Below are 13,894 nucleotides of genomic sequence, written 5' to 3'. Positions count from 1 at the left end.
CCTTAGTTCTTAGCATTTGTTTGATGAATTTGGGAGCCCCCATGTTAGGTGCATATATGTTTAGGATTGTAATGTCCTCCTGTTGGAGTTTGCCCTTATTCAATATAAAGTGACCTTCCTTATCTGTCTTAACTAATGCTGAACTGAAGTCTACCTTGTCATATATTAGGATAGCAACACCTGCTTATTTTCTAGGCAGATTTGTTTGAAACACTGTTTTCCAATCTTTCACTGTAAGATAATGTCCATCATTTTTAGAAAGATGGGTTTCTTGGAGGCAACAAATGGTAGGATCCTGATTTCTAACCCAGTAGGCAAATCTACGTCTTTTGGTTGGGGCATTGAGACCATTGATATTAAGAGACATTATTGAAAGGTGTGTATTTATGTTTTCCATTTTTTTTGTAGTTCTTCTGGTTCTGCCTTTGCTCTCTTGTGTTAACTAGTATTTGAGTATTGTTTGTTTTTTCCATGTTCCTTATATATGTGCTTTTCTTTCTCTTCAGCATGGAGGATTCTTTCAAGTATTTTCTGTACAGCTGGTTTTGTCTTCAAATACTCCTTTAGTCTGCTTTGGTCGTGGAATGTCCTTATTTCCCCTTCTATTTGACTGGATAGCTTTGCAGGATAAAGTAACCTTGGTTGACAGCTGTTATCTTTCAGAACTTGGAATACATCACTCCAAACCCTTCTGCTTTTAAAGTTTGTGTTGAGTAATCTGCTGTAATCCTGATGGGCTTGCCTTTGTTGGTAACTTGATTTATCTCTCTAATTGCTTTCAAAGTTTTTTCTTTGGTTTGTGTGTTTGGTAGTTAGATTATAATATGGCTAGGAGAGGTTCGTTCCAGGTTTTGTCTGGCTGGTCTTCTAAAGGATTCCTGTGTCTGCATTGGCATCTATTTCCCAATTTGGGGGAAGTTTTCTTCTATGATTTTGTTGAAGACACCTACTATGCCTTTGGAGTGAAATTCTTCTCCTTCTACTATACCCTGAATTCTTATGTTTCATCTTTTCATACTGTCACAAATATCTTGAAAATCCCATTCATACTTTTCTATTAGTTTTTCGTTCTCTTTGTTGGAGTGTATTAGATCTGCTACCTAGTCTTCTAGCTTAGATATTCTGTCCTCTCCTTCATCCATTCTACTGGTGAGATTTTCTATGGAGTTTCTTATTTCATTAACTGTGTTCTTCATTGCTAGTAATTCTGACTGGTTTTTCTTTATTATTTCTATTTCCTTATTTATTTCTAGTATTGACCTCTTTATTTCATTAAATTGGTATCCTGTGTCTTCTTTGATTCCTTGTTTTCCTCTTTGATTCCTTTGATTTTCTCTTTCATTCCTTCTTTGACTTCTTTGAGCATATTTACAATCTTTCTTTTGAAATCTTTTTCAGGCATTTCCTCTAACTCATTCTTACTGGAGGTCATTTCTGCTGCATTAATTCTTTTTGGTGGATTTATATTGTCTTGATTTTTGGTGTTTCTTATGTTATAATGTATATATTTTTGCATCTTGGATTAAGTTAATGCTTTTATTTTCTGGTTAGCTCGGTATTATTAGATATGTCAATCAGTCTGTTGTTATATATCTTCAGGGTAGGAGCTTAAGGTGCTAGATGTGGCTCTTAAGATGCTCAGAGTATCTAAAATAATGAACCTAGGTGTTGGGTTTGCCTGCTATGGGAGTAATCAAGTAGGCTGAGTGGAACAAAATCAGATAGATTCTAAAATTTAACTAAACAATGTGTACAATCAATAAAAAACAACACATTATGACAACTACATCCTCTATCAAGAAGGAGATAAGATTTCTGGTCTGTTGAGGGTTCCAAGTCAGCTTGTGACCAAGTGAGAACCTTCCCTAATGTATAACAGAAGAGGAGAGAAAGCCACTATAAATCAAGAAGCAATGAATAACAAGCCCAAAATATAGCTTATTTAAGAATGGCAAATCTGAGCCGGGTGTGGTGGTGCATGCCTTTTATCCCAGCACTCAGGAGGCAGAGAAAGGAGGATTGCTGTGAGTTCAAGGCCATCCTGAGATGACATAGTGAATTCCATGTCAGCCTGGGCTAGAGTGAGACCCTACCTCAAAAAACAAAAACAAAACAAAACAAAAGAAAAGGCAAATCTGTCCATCCATGAGACTTAACATATAATTTATCCTGATATGGAAGGTGTAATTAGCACTTCTGGTTCAGGGCTATATACCAAGTTTATTAGGCGGGTACTGACCGGGTGTAATCCCAGTTACCTTTGGGGATGATTTTGGTCTCAGTTATGCTGCGCTCCTGCTTGAGTCCCTCTTTGGCTCACTTTGGGTTCAAGTAGGCTGGCTGGGTTGCTGGACTGCTGTTCTGTTTACTGGAGCTGGGCACTGGCTTTTTCTGGTGCTCAAGCCAGGCCTGGCAGCTGTGGCCCCGTGTACCTGTCCCCACTGCTGGTGGAGCTGCCCCTGCTGGGTCTGCTGCTTCTGGAGCTGCTGTCACTGTTGGAGTCACCGCTGCCACTGCTGGAGCTGCTTTGGCCTGCCTGTGTGGGCTCTGGATGCTCCAAATCTCTTCTACTTCTCTGTTGCCATTTTAATTTCTTATACACCTTACTTTTTAGTAAAAGTGTATATATTTTGCTTGGGTTTTTTTTTTTTTTTTTTTTTTTGGCTTTTTCTCCCCTAGGCTGCTTTGGCATGGTTCCTATGCCACCATCTTAACCAGAAGTCCAACTTTGTTCTTTCTTTATGGATGACAAAATTACATATATATATATATATATATATATATATATATATATATATATATGGTATAACCAAGTGGTATTTAAATTTTTATTTATTTATTTATTTGAGAGTGAGAATGAGGCAGAGGAAGAGAGAGAGAAAGAATGGGTGAGACAGGGCCTTTTGCCACTGCAAACAAACTCCAGATGTATGTGCTATCTTGTGCATCTGGCTTACGTGGGTCCTGTGGAATCAAACTGAGATCCTTTGGCTTTGGAAGCAAGCACCTTAACCAATAAGCCATCTCTCCAGACCCTAAACATTTTTGATAATTTTTTGTACTTGAGCACATAGTTTGACCATATTCCCCTTCTAGTACCTTCTTTTGTTCCTCTCCCCCTACTCCCTTCTACTGAACTTTCTTCTGCACAGATATTCATTTTAACATTTTGTTGTGTTAAACCTTTGTTTCCTACCTCCACCATCCATGTCAAAATATTGATGAGCTCAATATTGTGGGACTTCTTTGCAAGTAATGGCAGTCACTGTGGGGTTAGGAAGTGATGGATACAAAGACAGAACAGAGTCTCCTAAAATATCTTTCCCTAACCTTTGCTCTTAAATTCTTCCTGCTTCCTCTAATGCAGTAGTCCCTGAGTCTTGGAGGGTATAATAAGGATGTCTCATTTAGCATTGAGCATTCAACCGTCACTTAGTTTCAATAGTGTGGTGAAGTTTTATCTTTCCCTATAGTCACCATCATCTGCAAAAGAAGCTTCTCTGACCAAAGATAATAGCAGCACTAATATATGGCAGGAACATAAAAATTAGAGGGATATTTGATGGGCACAACATATCCTGTTAGCCAACCAACAGTTATAGCTTCCTCCATAGGTCTATGACCTTCCCAGCCATAGGTTTGGGGCTAGGTTTTCAGTTCAGGAATGACTTCCCTCTCAAGGAATGAGTCTCATGTATAATTAGACAGCAGCTGAGTTATGCCTGTATTGTACTACTAGGTACTTCTTGCCCAGCTAGTTGTATATCACAGGGTGGATCCATAGTTGGGTACACCTTTTGGTGACTAATCTTCTCAAGCAGGCTGAATAGCACTTTCCAGCACTATTTCAGCTATCCAGGAGGGAGGAGGCTTTCAGCATCTTTCTAGCTTGATTTTTCAGTGTCCTGTGATTGATGCTTATGGTGTCTTCAGCAGTGGGGCCTATATACTTATGGTGGGCAACTAAAAGCTTTGGCAATAGGCTACAGTTTTGGAGGCCTTCTTGATCTGACAACTCACTGGGAACTATCCCCTCCCAGGTACTGTGGATTACCTGCCACAACCTATGGTTTCAAAGAGCAGCAATGTACACTTAAACAGGGAATTTTTTTCCTCAAAATTCCCCCTCTCTTTTTATTTATTTATTTTTAATTTTTGTATGTTATTTTTATTTGTTTTTGGGAGAGAGAGAGAGAATGAATGAATACTCCAGGGCCTCCAGCTGCTGCAAACGAACTCCAGATGCATGTGCCACCTTGTGCATCTGATTGACAAAGGTCCTGAGGAATCACGCCTGGGTGCTTTGACTTTGTAGACAAGGGCCTTAACTGCTAAGCCATCTTTCCAGCCCTCTTTCTAGTTTTAAATATCTTAATTATATTTTGAAATTATCTAACAAAGAAACAGGCTACCCTATGGCTTTTTTTCATAATGTATTTAACTTTGGTTAACCCTTCTCTGCTGTTCAATTATTTCCCCTGACCCCAGTTTTAGTCTTTCCACATCCAGTATTCAATACTTTGACTAATTTTGGTTTGAAGTATAGATTTCCACACATTTAGAGCACCAGTTTGTTCCCTAGATCTTTCTGCTTGGGTATCTTTTTTTTAATCTTTTGATCTTTATATAGCATGTGTCTTTGGAAGTCAAGTAAGTTTCTTGAAGATACCAAAATAAATAAATTAAATAAATAAAATAAAAAGGATCCTGATTTCTAACCTGGTCTGTTAGTCTGTTTCCTTTATTGCAGAATTGAGACAATTAATGCTCAGAGTTATTATTGAAATATATGAGTTAATCCCTGGAATGTTGATACTTTTGTGGTATTTATTTTTTTCTTATGAAATGAAGACATTTGGTTAATAACTATTCTAGCACTGGCTATCATTTTCCCAGTCTTGTAGCCTTTTTAAAAAAAATTATTTATTTATTTTTTATTCAAGATAGAGAGAGGGGAAAGAGAGGGAGCATGGGTGCTCCAGAGACTCTAGCCACTGCAAACTGACTCCAGACATATGTGCCATCTTGTGCATCTGGCTTATGTGGGATCTGGAGAATTGAACCTGGCTCCTTAGGCTTTAGAGGCAAGCACCTTAACCACTAAGCTATCTCTCCAGCCCTCTTGTAGCTTATTGAATGTGTTTATTCTTCCCTTTGGTGTGAAGTATTCAGTCCAGTATTTTCTGTAGAGCTGGCTTAACACAAATTCCTTTAGCCTGATTTATTTATGGATTTTCTTTTCCCTTCTATTATGAGAGATAATATTGTTGGGTATAGTAGTTTTGTTTGGGAGCTGTTATCTTTCAATACTTGAAATATACTACCCTAAGTCCTTCTACTTTTATAATTTACATTGGAAAGTGCCTTGAGGGCAGGAGAGATTGCTCAGTGATTGCATGCTTGTAAAGCCTTCCAGCCTGGGTTGGTTCAGGTTTGATTTCCTAGTTCCTATGTAAAGCCAGATGCACAGGGTGCCACATATCTCTGGAGATTGCAGTGGCAGGAGTCCCTGACATTCTTCTTCATATTTCTCTCTTCTTTCTCTCCTTGCAAATAAAACCATTGCCTATTATTCTTATAGGAGTTCTTGTATAAGTGGCTTAAGGTTTTTCTTTTCAGTATTCTTTTTTGTTCTGTGTTTTTAGTATTTTGGATAAAATATGACATGGGTAGTTTCATTTCTTGTCCTGTCTAGTTGGAGCTCTGTATTCCTCTTGTACCTAGATGGGTACTCTTTCCTTTGATTTGAGAATTTTTTCTTTATTATTTTATGAAACTATTTTCTATCTCAATGGTCTACATTTCTTCTTTTCTATGTCATTATCTGAACATTTGTCTTCCATGATGTCTCACATATCTCTAATGTACCATTAATGTGTTTTTTGAGCTTCCCATTGGTTTTGTTGATTCAATCCAGTACTTCTGCTTTGTCTACAAGACCTGATATTCTGTCTTCCATATGGTTCCATTCTGTTGTCAAAACTTTCCATGGAGCTTTTAAAATTTTTTTTTGTTTATTTTTATTTATTTATTTGAAAGCAACAGACAGAGAGAGACAGATGGAGAGAGAGAGGGAGAGAGAGAGAGAGAATGGGTACGCCAGGGCCTCCAGCCACTGCAAACAAACTCCAGACATGTGTGCCCCCTTGTGCATCTGGCTAATGTGGGTCCTGGGGAATCAAGCCTCGAACTGGGGTCCTTGGGCTTCACAGGCAGGTGCCTAACTGCTAAGCCATCTCTCTGTCCCCCGTGGAGCTTTTTGTTGGATTAATTCTACTTTTATTTTATGTTGGTTTTTCTTTAGGATTTTCATCTCTCTATTAATTTCCATTTTCATATCCTGGTTTGACTTTGTGATTTCATATGCTTTTTTTTTCTCTTGGCATTTATTAGGCACTTATATGTGTCCTCTTTGAATTTATTCAAGATTTCATTAATGTGTTTATTTGAGTCTTTTTATTTATTTTTGCATATTTATATTCATTCTTTTGATTTCTTTATGTGGACTATCCTTTAAGCAGCTTTCATGAGATTCCTCTACTAGGGGATTGTTAGTTTTTCCAGGAAATATATTGGCTGGGTTTTTCATGTTACCTGGTTTTTGTTGACACTTATATGGACATAGCATCTAGTCAGGGCCCCTCTGGCAAACCTGTGTTAATTGGGTATTTTAATAGGGTGTGTGTGTGTGTGTGTGTGTGTGTGTGTGTGTGTGTGTGTGTATGCTGTACCTTGACTTGCACTGGATTCTCTGTATCAATAATGAATCATTTGTTGCCTGAGAGGAATAGAGAAGGTACTTGTGAGAAACTGGCACATGAACTCATCATTGGCCAATCTTTGGCAGCCAAGGGCAACATAGAGTGAGACAGTGATGATCTGGCTCCTGAATTCACCAATATACAATCAAAGGCAGTTTGGAAACAAAGGGAGTTCAAGGAAAAAATTTGCATCTAAATTTTCCAATAACCAATTTACCAGGGAATAGAGATGGCACAGGGAAAAGAGAGACTAGAACTCAGCCTGCAAGAGCTTAGAGAGGAAACAAAGCCCTTTATAGTTTCTCTTTGACCTATCCAAATTGACAGCAGTACTACTTATACACTTTGGGCCCATTATTAAATTAAAAAATTTATAGCAGTATAGCATGATACCTTAACAGTTGATCTGATAACTGAAATTACTACTGAGTGACTTAAGAGGTGAGTCAAATATATACAATGATACTCAGAAGAAAAGAATGATTTATATTCCAGGTGGGACAAGGTGGGTAGTATAACTTCTTCCAGCTATTCAGAATGACACTTACTTGAAACTTAAGAATTATTTATTTCTGGAATTTTCCTTTTAATATACATGCAATAAAAATGGAGATTATGGTATTATGGCATAGATAGCAGAAATAACTTAAAGATAGTTAAATAAATTTCTTGGCATTAATAGTTTTCTGTCTTCAGGGTTCAACAGTTAAATCAAGAGAAACAAAAGCACCAATATTTTATCATTATCACAGTAACTACTGAAAAAAATGCATGTAATATTTTGGTAATATTTGGTAAGGTTTGGGAATGACCAAGACCACACAAACCACTTTGAGGCAAAGATGAAAGCTTTATTCAGGAAAAGCATGAGCTGCCAGGGCTGACTCACAAGAGAGGAGCCCAGCCAACCTGAGTTTTCAGGCAGTGGGCTTCATAGGGCTTCTTCAGTTGTGGTAAAGTGAAAAAGGAAAAAGAACCTGTTTGTTAAGTTGAATAGAAAAAGTTCCTTTAGGGAAGATCATTACATTAGTCATTTAAAATAGCTAAGGTGTGAGGCCAGCACAGTGACCAGGTCACTTATGAGATAAGGGGGCAGGAAACCATGACCTGGGGGTATTGTTAGGCAAGGAAGAGATAATGGCTGAGTGGTTTCTTGAGGAATGTGGATAACTGTATTAGTCAGGGTTCTCTAGAGGAACAGAACTGCTAGAATGAATTATTTAAAAAGGGGATTTACTGGATAAGCTTACAGTAGTCCAATAGCAGTTGCAGGCCAGAGAATCACCGAACCTGGTAGCTGCTCAGTCCTCGTGTCCAGAAGCCTCAGCAGTCCTGACCCGGCACTGCAGAAGGTGCGGGGAAGCCTGGTGGCTTCCTGAGGAGCCGCTGGGTTTCAATCCACATGTGTCTTTAGTGGATGCTGGTCTTCAGTCTGCACTGGTCTTCAATCCATGCTGGAAGGTAGCAAGCAGCTCCGGCAACCAAGTGGAAGGGAGGAAGGAAGGAAGGAAGGAACTCTTTTTACCCAGAGTTTCCTTATATCAAGTCCCCCTCTGAATGGGGCCGCTCACTCTGGGGGAAGGGCTCACCCTGGGGGAAAGACTTCTTCCTTTAGTTGAGCCTTCCTAGAAGGAACCTGTGGATTATTAAACAGATCAAGTTGACAACACCTTAACTATCACAATAACCTACTTCTTTATGCCTCAGTCACCATTCTGCTGTCCTTGGTGACTCTATCTTGGGAGCCCATTCTGACCCAACAGTAACTTTTCTGTAGGATCTCTGATTTGTTAGTCTGGGCAAATCATTATCTGGGTTATTTTAGGTTGTCTATTTCTCTAGAGTAATTTCCCTTTCAGAGGAAACCTGAATAGCATATAACCTATTAGAACAAATAATGAAGACTAGCAAGACAAACAAAGCTAAATAAAATCCATTAACCATATTTCAATTAATAATTCATGAGAGGATTATTATGTTTCATAAAAAATAATCATCAGAAGAGTACCACTCAAAATTAAATTGCATTCCTATGTTTTTATGCTCAAGGAATGTTTAAAAATTATAATTTATAATTTTTTCTAGTTGCTGAGAAATGAGCCCCAGACCTTGTTTATCCTAGGCAAGTGCTCTCTCCTTGACCTATATTCTCAGCTGTATAAACTAAACTTGAAATATGTTTTTGTTTATTTATTTTCAAGGAGAGAGAGAAAGAAAGAGGAAGAGAAATAAAGAATGGCCACACCAGGGAATCTTGCCACTATAAATGATCTCTAGGCACATATGCTACTTTGTGCATCTGCCTTTACATGGGGACTAGAGAACTGAATCTGGGCCATCAGGCTTTGCAAGCAAGTTCCTTTAACTGCTAAGCCATTCTTCCAGCCCTAAATTAAATTTTATATGTGATAAAGAAATTAGTTTCACTTTGTAATGAAAATAAACTGTGTTGTGTTAATGTTGCATGAAACTTTGTCCCCAAGGAGATGTGAACATATGTTTATTTGCTCCAGATTTGCTCAGGTGACAGACTAATGCATGGTTCCACCAAAATCCAATTTTGGTGAACCAGTGAGTTTGCTGGGTTTGTTTACAGAGAACAGGGGAAGGTTATACTAGAGTATGGATGACTCAAAGGCAAATGCATGATCTCAATGTCCCACCCCTTCTTGCATGGTAAACTCATGGAAGCTGCATCATGCTGTCCTCTGTCTAGTTAACCTTCTACTTCCTATATAATCTAGTTTCTTTTAAGCTCACTTGCAGCTGGGGGGAGAGCAGGAGAGAACAGTAGCTAGAATCTCACCTGAGGGTCTTGTGACCCTCTCTTCCTCCTTCAACTAGAGAGTGGTCAGAAACCTGGCTATTATTGTATTGTTCTTCCCCAAAGTTGCCATGGCTACTGGGACAGAGCATTCTCCACTCCAAGATGGTATCATGTTATGCCCAGAGGAAAAACTCTATACAACCGTTAACTTTTCCTCTGCAGATATGAACCCAGCACAGATTAAAGTAACAATGTTGCAGCTGGAGAGATGGCATAGCAGTTAAGGCACTTGCCTACAAAGCCAAGGAACCCAGGTTCAATTCCCCAGGACTCACATAAACCAGATAGACAAGGTAGCACATTTGTCTAGAGTTAATTTGCAGTGGCCAAAGGCCTTGCCCCCACCAAATAAATAAAAACATTAAAAATGTATTTTTTTAAAGTAACAATTTCACCGAAGTCCAACTTAGCAAACCAATGAGTTTATTTTACTTATTTTCAGAGCATGGGTAAAAGGTTACTTATGAGGCTCATGGATGATTCAAATGCAGCTGAAGCAGCCAGCATGGGTGAGAATCAAGAAAGGTGTACCTCTAATGCTCCTCTCACAACCTCCAGACAGCTCAGCCAGTTGAAGAAGCCCCTCTTCCCCAGCATTTTCACTGCTTATAAAACCTTGGGAAGGCCTTGTGAATATTGTCTCAGGAGCTTCTTTATACTTGTGAGATGTTTACACCTTGACCCTTGAAAGTTTTGTTTGCTTTATGAATCTTAATGACAAGAGGAGTTCATATGTGGTATTGGTTACTTTCACATTGCTGTGAACAAGTATCTGACCAGAAGCAACTTAAGAAGTGAGAGCATTTATTTTGGCTTATGTTTTGAGAAGATAGAATCCATTACAGTGGGTAAGGCATGGTGGGCTGGCTATATAATCAGGAAAAGAGGGAGAACACAAAGTGGGTCTAGGCTGCCTCAATCTGCCTCACAGACGTGTGACCTACTTCCTCCATCAAGTCTCTTCCACTTAAGGGTTCCACAACTTTCCCAAATAGTGCATTCAGCTACAAACAGGACTATCAAAATGTCATACTCATTAAGACTGGAAGAGGGTGTAGATAAATCAGCCTTTTAAATGTGAAACTGTGGACTGGGAATGAAGCTCAGTGGTAGAACACTTGCCTAGCATACATCAGACCCTGGCTTCTATCCTCAGCATTGCATGAAACTGTGAAAGATTAAGACTAAAAGGAAAGTGGAAAATATAACAAATGAAAATTTTCAATAAACTAAAATAGTTGTCACTGGCTGGAGGTATTAGGTAGAGAAAGAGAAGGCAAGGGCTTAGAAAAAGTTTTCTCAGAAAGCTACAGGAAAGAGACTAGAAAGCACAAAGAAAATAACTGAGATGAGTTAACTGTCAACTATTTGTAATAGAAAATAATTAGGTTAGCCATATGGTTTGTTCCAGAGAATAGACTGTATACAGAAATGATTTGTGTTACTTCTGAGACTAACTCCTATGTGGTTCACAATAGAAATTTCTGCTTCATGCTCTCTCCTACCCATAAGGCCAGGTAAAAAATAACTGTAGGAAATGAAACCTTGGGATGCAGAGAACCTCACTTCCTAATCAGCACAGGATGAGAACTACTCCAAGAGTGCCACAAGACCATGGATGATTTCATGCTGATGAGAACTATTTTTTTTTTAATTTGAGAGAGAGACACAGAAATAGGCAGGTAGAGAGAGAGAGAGAATATGGGTGCACTAGTGCTTCCAGCCACTGCAAATGAACTCCAGATGCATGCGCCCCCTTGTACACATGGCTTACATGGGTCCTGGGGAGTCAAACCTGGGTCCGTTGGCTTTGCAGGCAAGCACTTTAACTGCTAAGCTATCTTTCCAGCCCTGAGAATTAAGTTTATATTGTAAGCTATTGAGATTTGGAGTTTTTTTGTTTGTTTGTTTGTTTTTTTAGGTAAGGTCTCACTCTAGCTATGTTGACCTGGAATGTAGTCTCAGGGTAGCCTCGAACTCATGGCTGTCCTCCAACCTCTGCCTCCTAAGTGCTGAGATTAAAGGTGTGTGTCACCACACCCAGGTTGGAGGTTGATTTTAATAATAGCTAAATACCTGACCAAAACAGAAATTGATTCTGGAAAATAGGAGTTGGATAAGTATGTGATATTGTCTGTACATTCAGATAGTTTTGCTTCTAACTGTACCAATACTCAATCTGTTAAATTTTAACTTTTCTTATAGGGCCAGAGTAATACATCTTTGTACTATCTGCGTTTCTCAAATAACTAATGTCATCTTTTTATGTATTCATTTGCATACTTATTTGGAGAAAAGATTCTATTGACTTGTTTTTATTATTTTAAAATTATTTTCCTTGTTGTTATTGTGTATTGAGATTTATTTATATATTATAGAACACAAGCCTTTTATGGATATATGATTTACTGCCCAACTGTGATATGCATTGTAATATAGACAATGATCCTTGGAGTCATTTAAACCATTTAAATGAGTCATTTAAAGAGTGAGCCCGCTATTTCTGCTACTCCTGCTGCTGAAGCTTCTCTCTGGCAAGCTCATTTGGTGTTTTTATTAAACAGTCCAAACAGCAATTTGTGAGAAAGCAGCATTATGTGATTGAAGGACAGGCAACACATGAGTGGGGGACAAAGAACTTCGATTTAAAAAAAATCCTTAAGTATTTGCTCAAAGGAAGGGGTTTAAGAACAGGACTGTTTGAAGTCTGCTGATCCAGAGCACGCTCTCTTCATAAATGCTATCACTCTGAGCCCACCTCTTGCTTTACCACTTCTATAGGTAATTCATTACTTTTAATATCTATTACTTTCAACAGCATAACACACACACACACACAAACACAGTTCTTGGTCAAGAGTACAATCAAGTCACTGAAGAGATAGGGCAAAGAGAATTGCTTAAGATCTCCTCAGCATGTCAATTTCTTGTCAATATTGATTACAAGGGCAAAAATAATCTAAGGCCTAGTAAATCAGTTACATTGTTCTAAGCAGACTGATTACATGGTTACAAAATTAACTCAGGGCAAGTAATAAGACAGGAATTTAGCAGAAGAAAACATCCTGAAGACATATTCTCGGAAGTTATTTGTAAGATCCATAAGAATAACTTCTGCAGTTCTTTCCCATAGTTCATGCCCTTTGTAATTTATAAATATTTTCTTCCTGTCTAGGGCTGGTCATTCCTTTTTTTTTTTCTTTTGGTTTGGCTTTTTGAGGTAGGGTCTCACTCTATCTCAGGGTGTCCTGGAATTCACTGTGTAGTCTCAGGGTGACCTCAAACTCATAGTGATCCTCATACCTCTGCCTCCTGAGTGCTGGGATTAAAGGCATGTGCCACCACACCTGGCTGTCTTTCCATTTTGTTATTAGTGTTATTTAAAGAGCAGAAGTTTTAAATTCTGATAAATCTTGATTTATTACAATTATTTAATGGAGTCAGCAAATATTTATAATGCACAATTACACACACATTAAATTTTATTAAGTCTATACTTTGAATATGTAAAGTTTATTGTTTACCAACTACATAGTGAGGAAAAGGTGAAAGTAATCAATGCAGAGACAAATAAAGGCAAAATTAGGGGTGTGGCATTTTTGACCTGGTCTCCATCCTTTATGGGGCTAATCTTCATCTTCTATTCTTTGGTTTTATTGAATACTGTAGTCCACAAAATCATCTCACTTGTTTATGCATAGTTTAAACATATTTTACTACTTTTACCTGAGAATCTTGAGCATTTTCTCAAGAATGCTCCTAAAAGTAGAGAATGTGCCATAAATGTTGACTACAATTAACCATGATGGCCATTGTGAGCATGGGGGTCAAGGATGCAGTAAAAACAAACTGCAGAGTAAAGTGGGCCACAGGCTCAGGGTTTAGTAGTAGCATTGTTATGGGCTCCCTCTGAGAGAAATCTCTTTCACTTAGTATACAATTACTTTAGGCCTCTTTGAATGTAGGTGAAATGGTTGAGATGTGGTAGGTCAAACATTCAATCAACAATTCTATTATATTGTTAAATACAAAACTGGGTTAAACAGTAATTGGTGCTCCAATGCCATAGCAAATCACAAATAACATCTGTGCAAACAATTTTGTTACTTGAAAATGCAATCACTATACAAAGCTTATGTTCCTCTGCATGTTTGAAAGGAGGAGATCTACCTCCTGGAGTGGGAGCCAACTGGGCTGCCCTAGCCTGTGTAAAGAGTAATCCTGAGTCAAAAACAGAAAGGGTTTGCTAAACTGTCTTTTTCCATGGCTGGAAAAGGGTTAGATGTTATTGTGTTTGGTAAACAAA

This window comes from Jaculus jaculus, chromosome 5, assembly GCF_020740685.1.
Source record: "Jaculus jaculus isolate mJacJac1 chromosome 5, mJacJac1.mat.Y.cur, whole genome shotgun sequence".
Lineage (NCBI taxonomy): Eukaryota > Metazoa > Chordata > Mammalia > Rodentia > Dipodidae > Jaculus > Jaculus jaculus.
The sequence above is the reverse complement of the archived record's forward strand: the minus strand, read 5'-3'. Positions refer to the sequence as shown.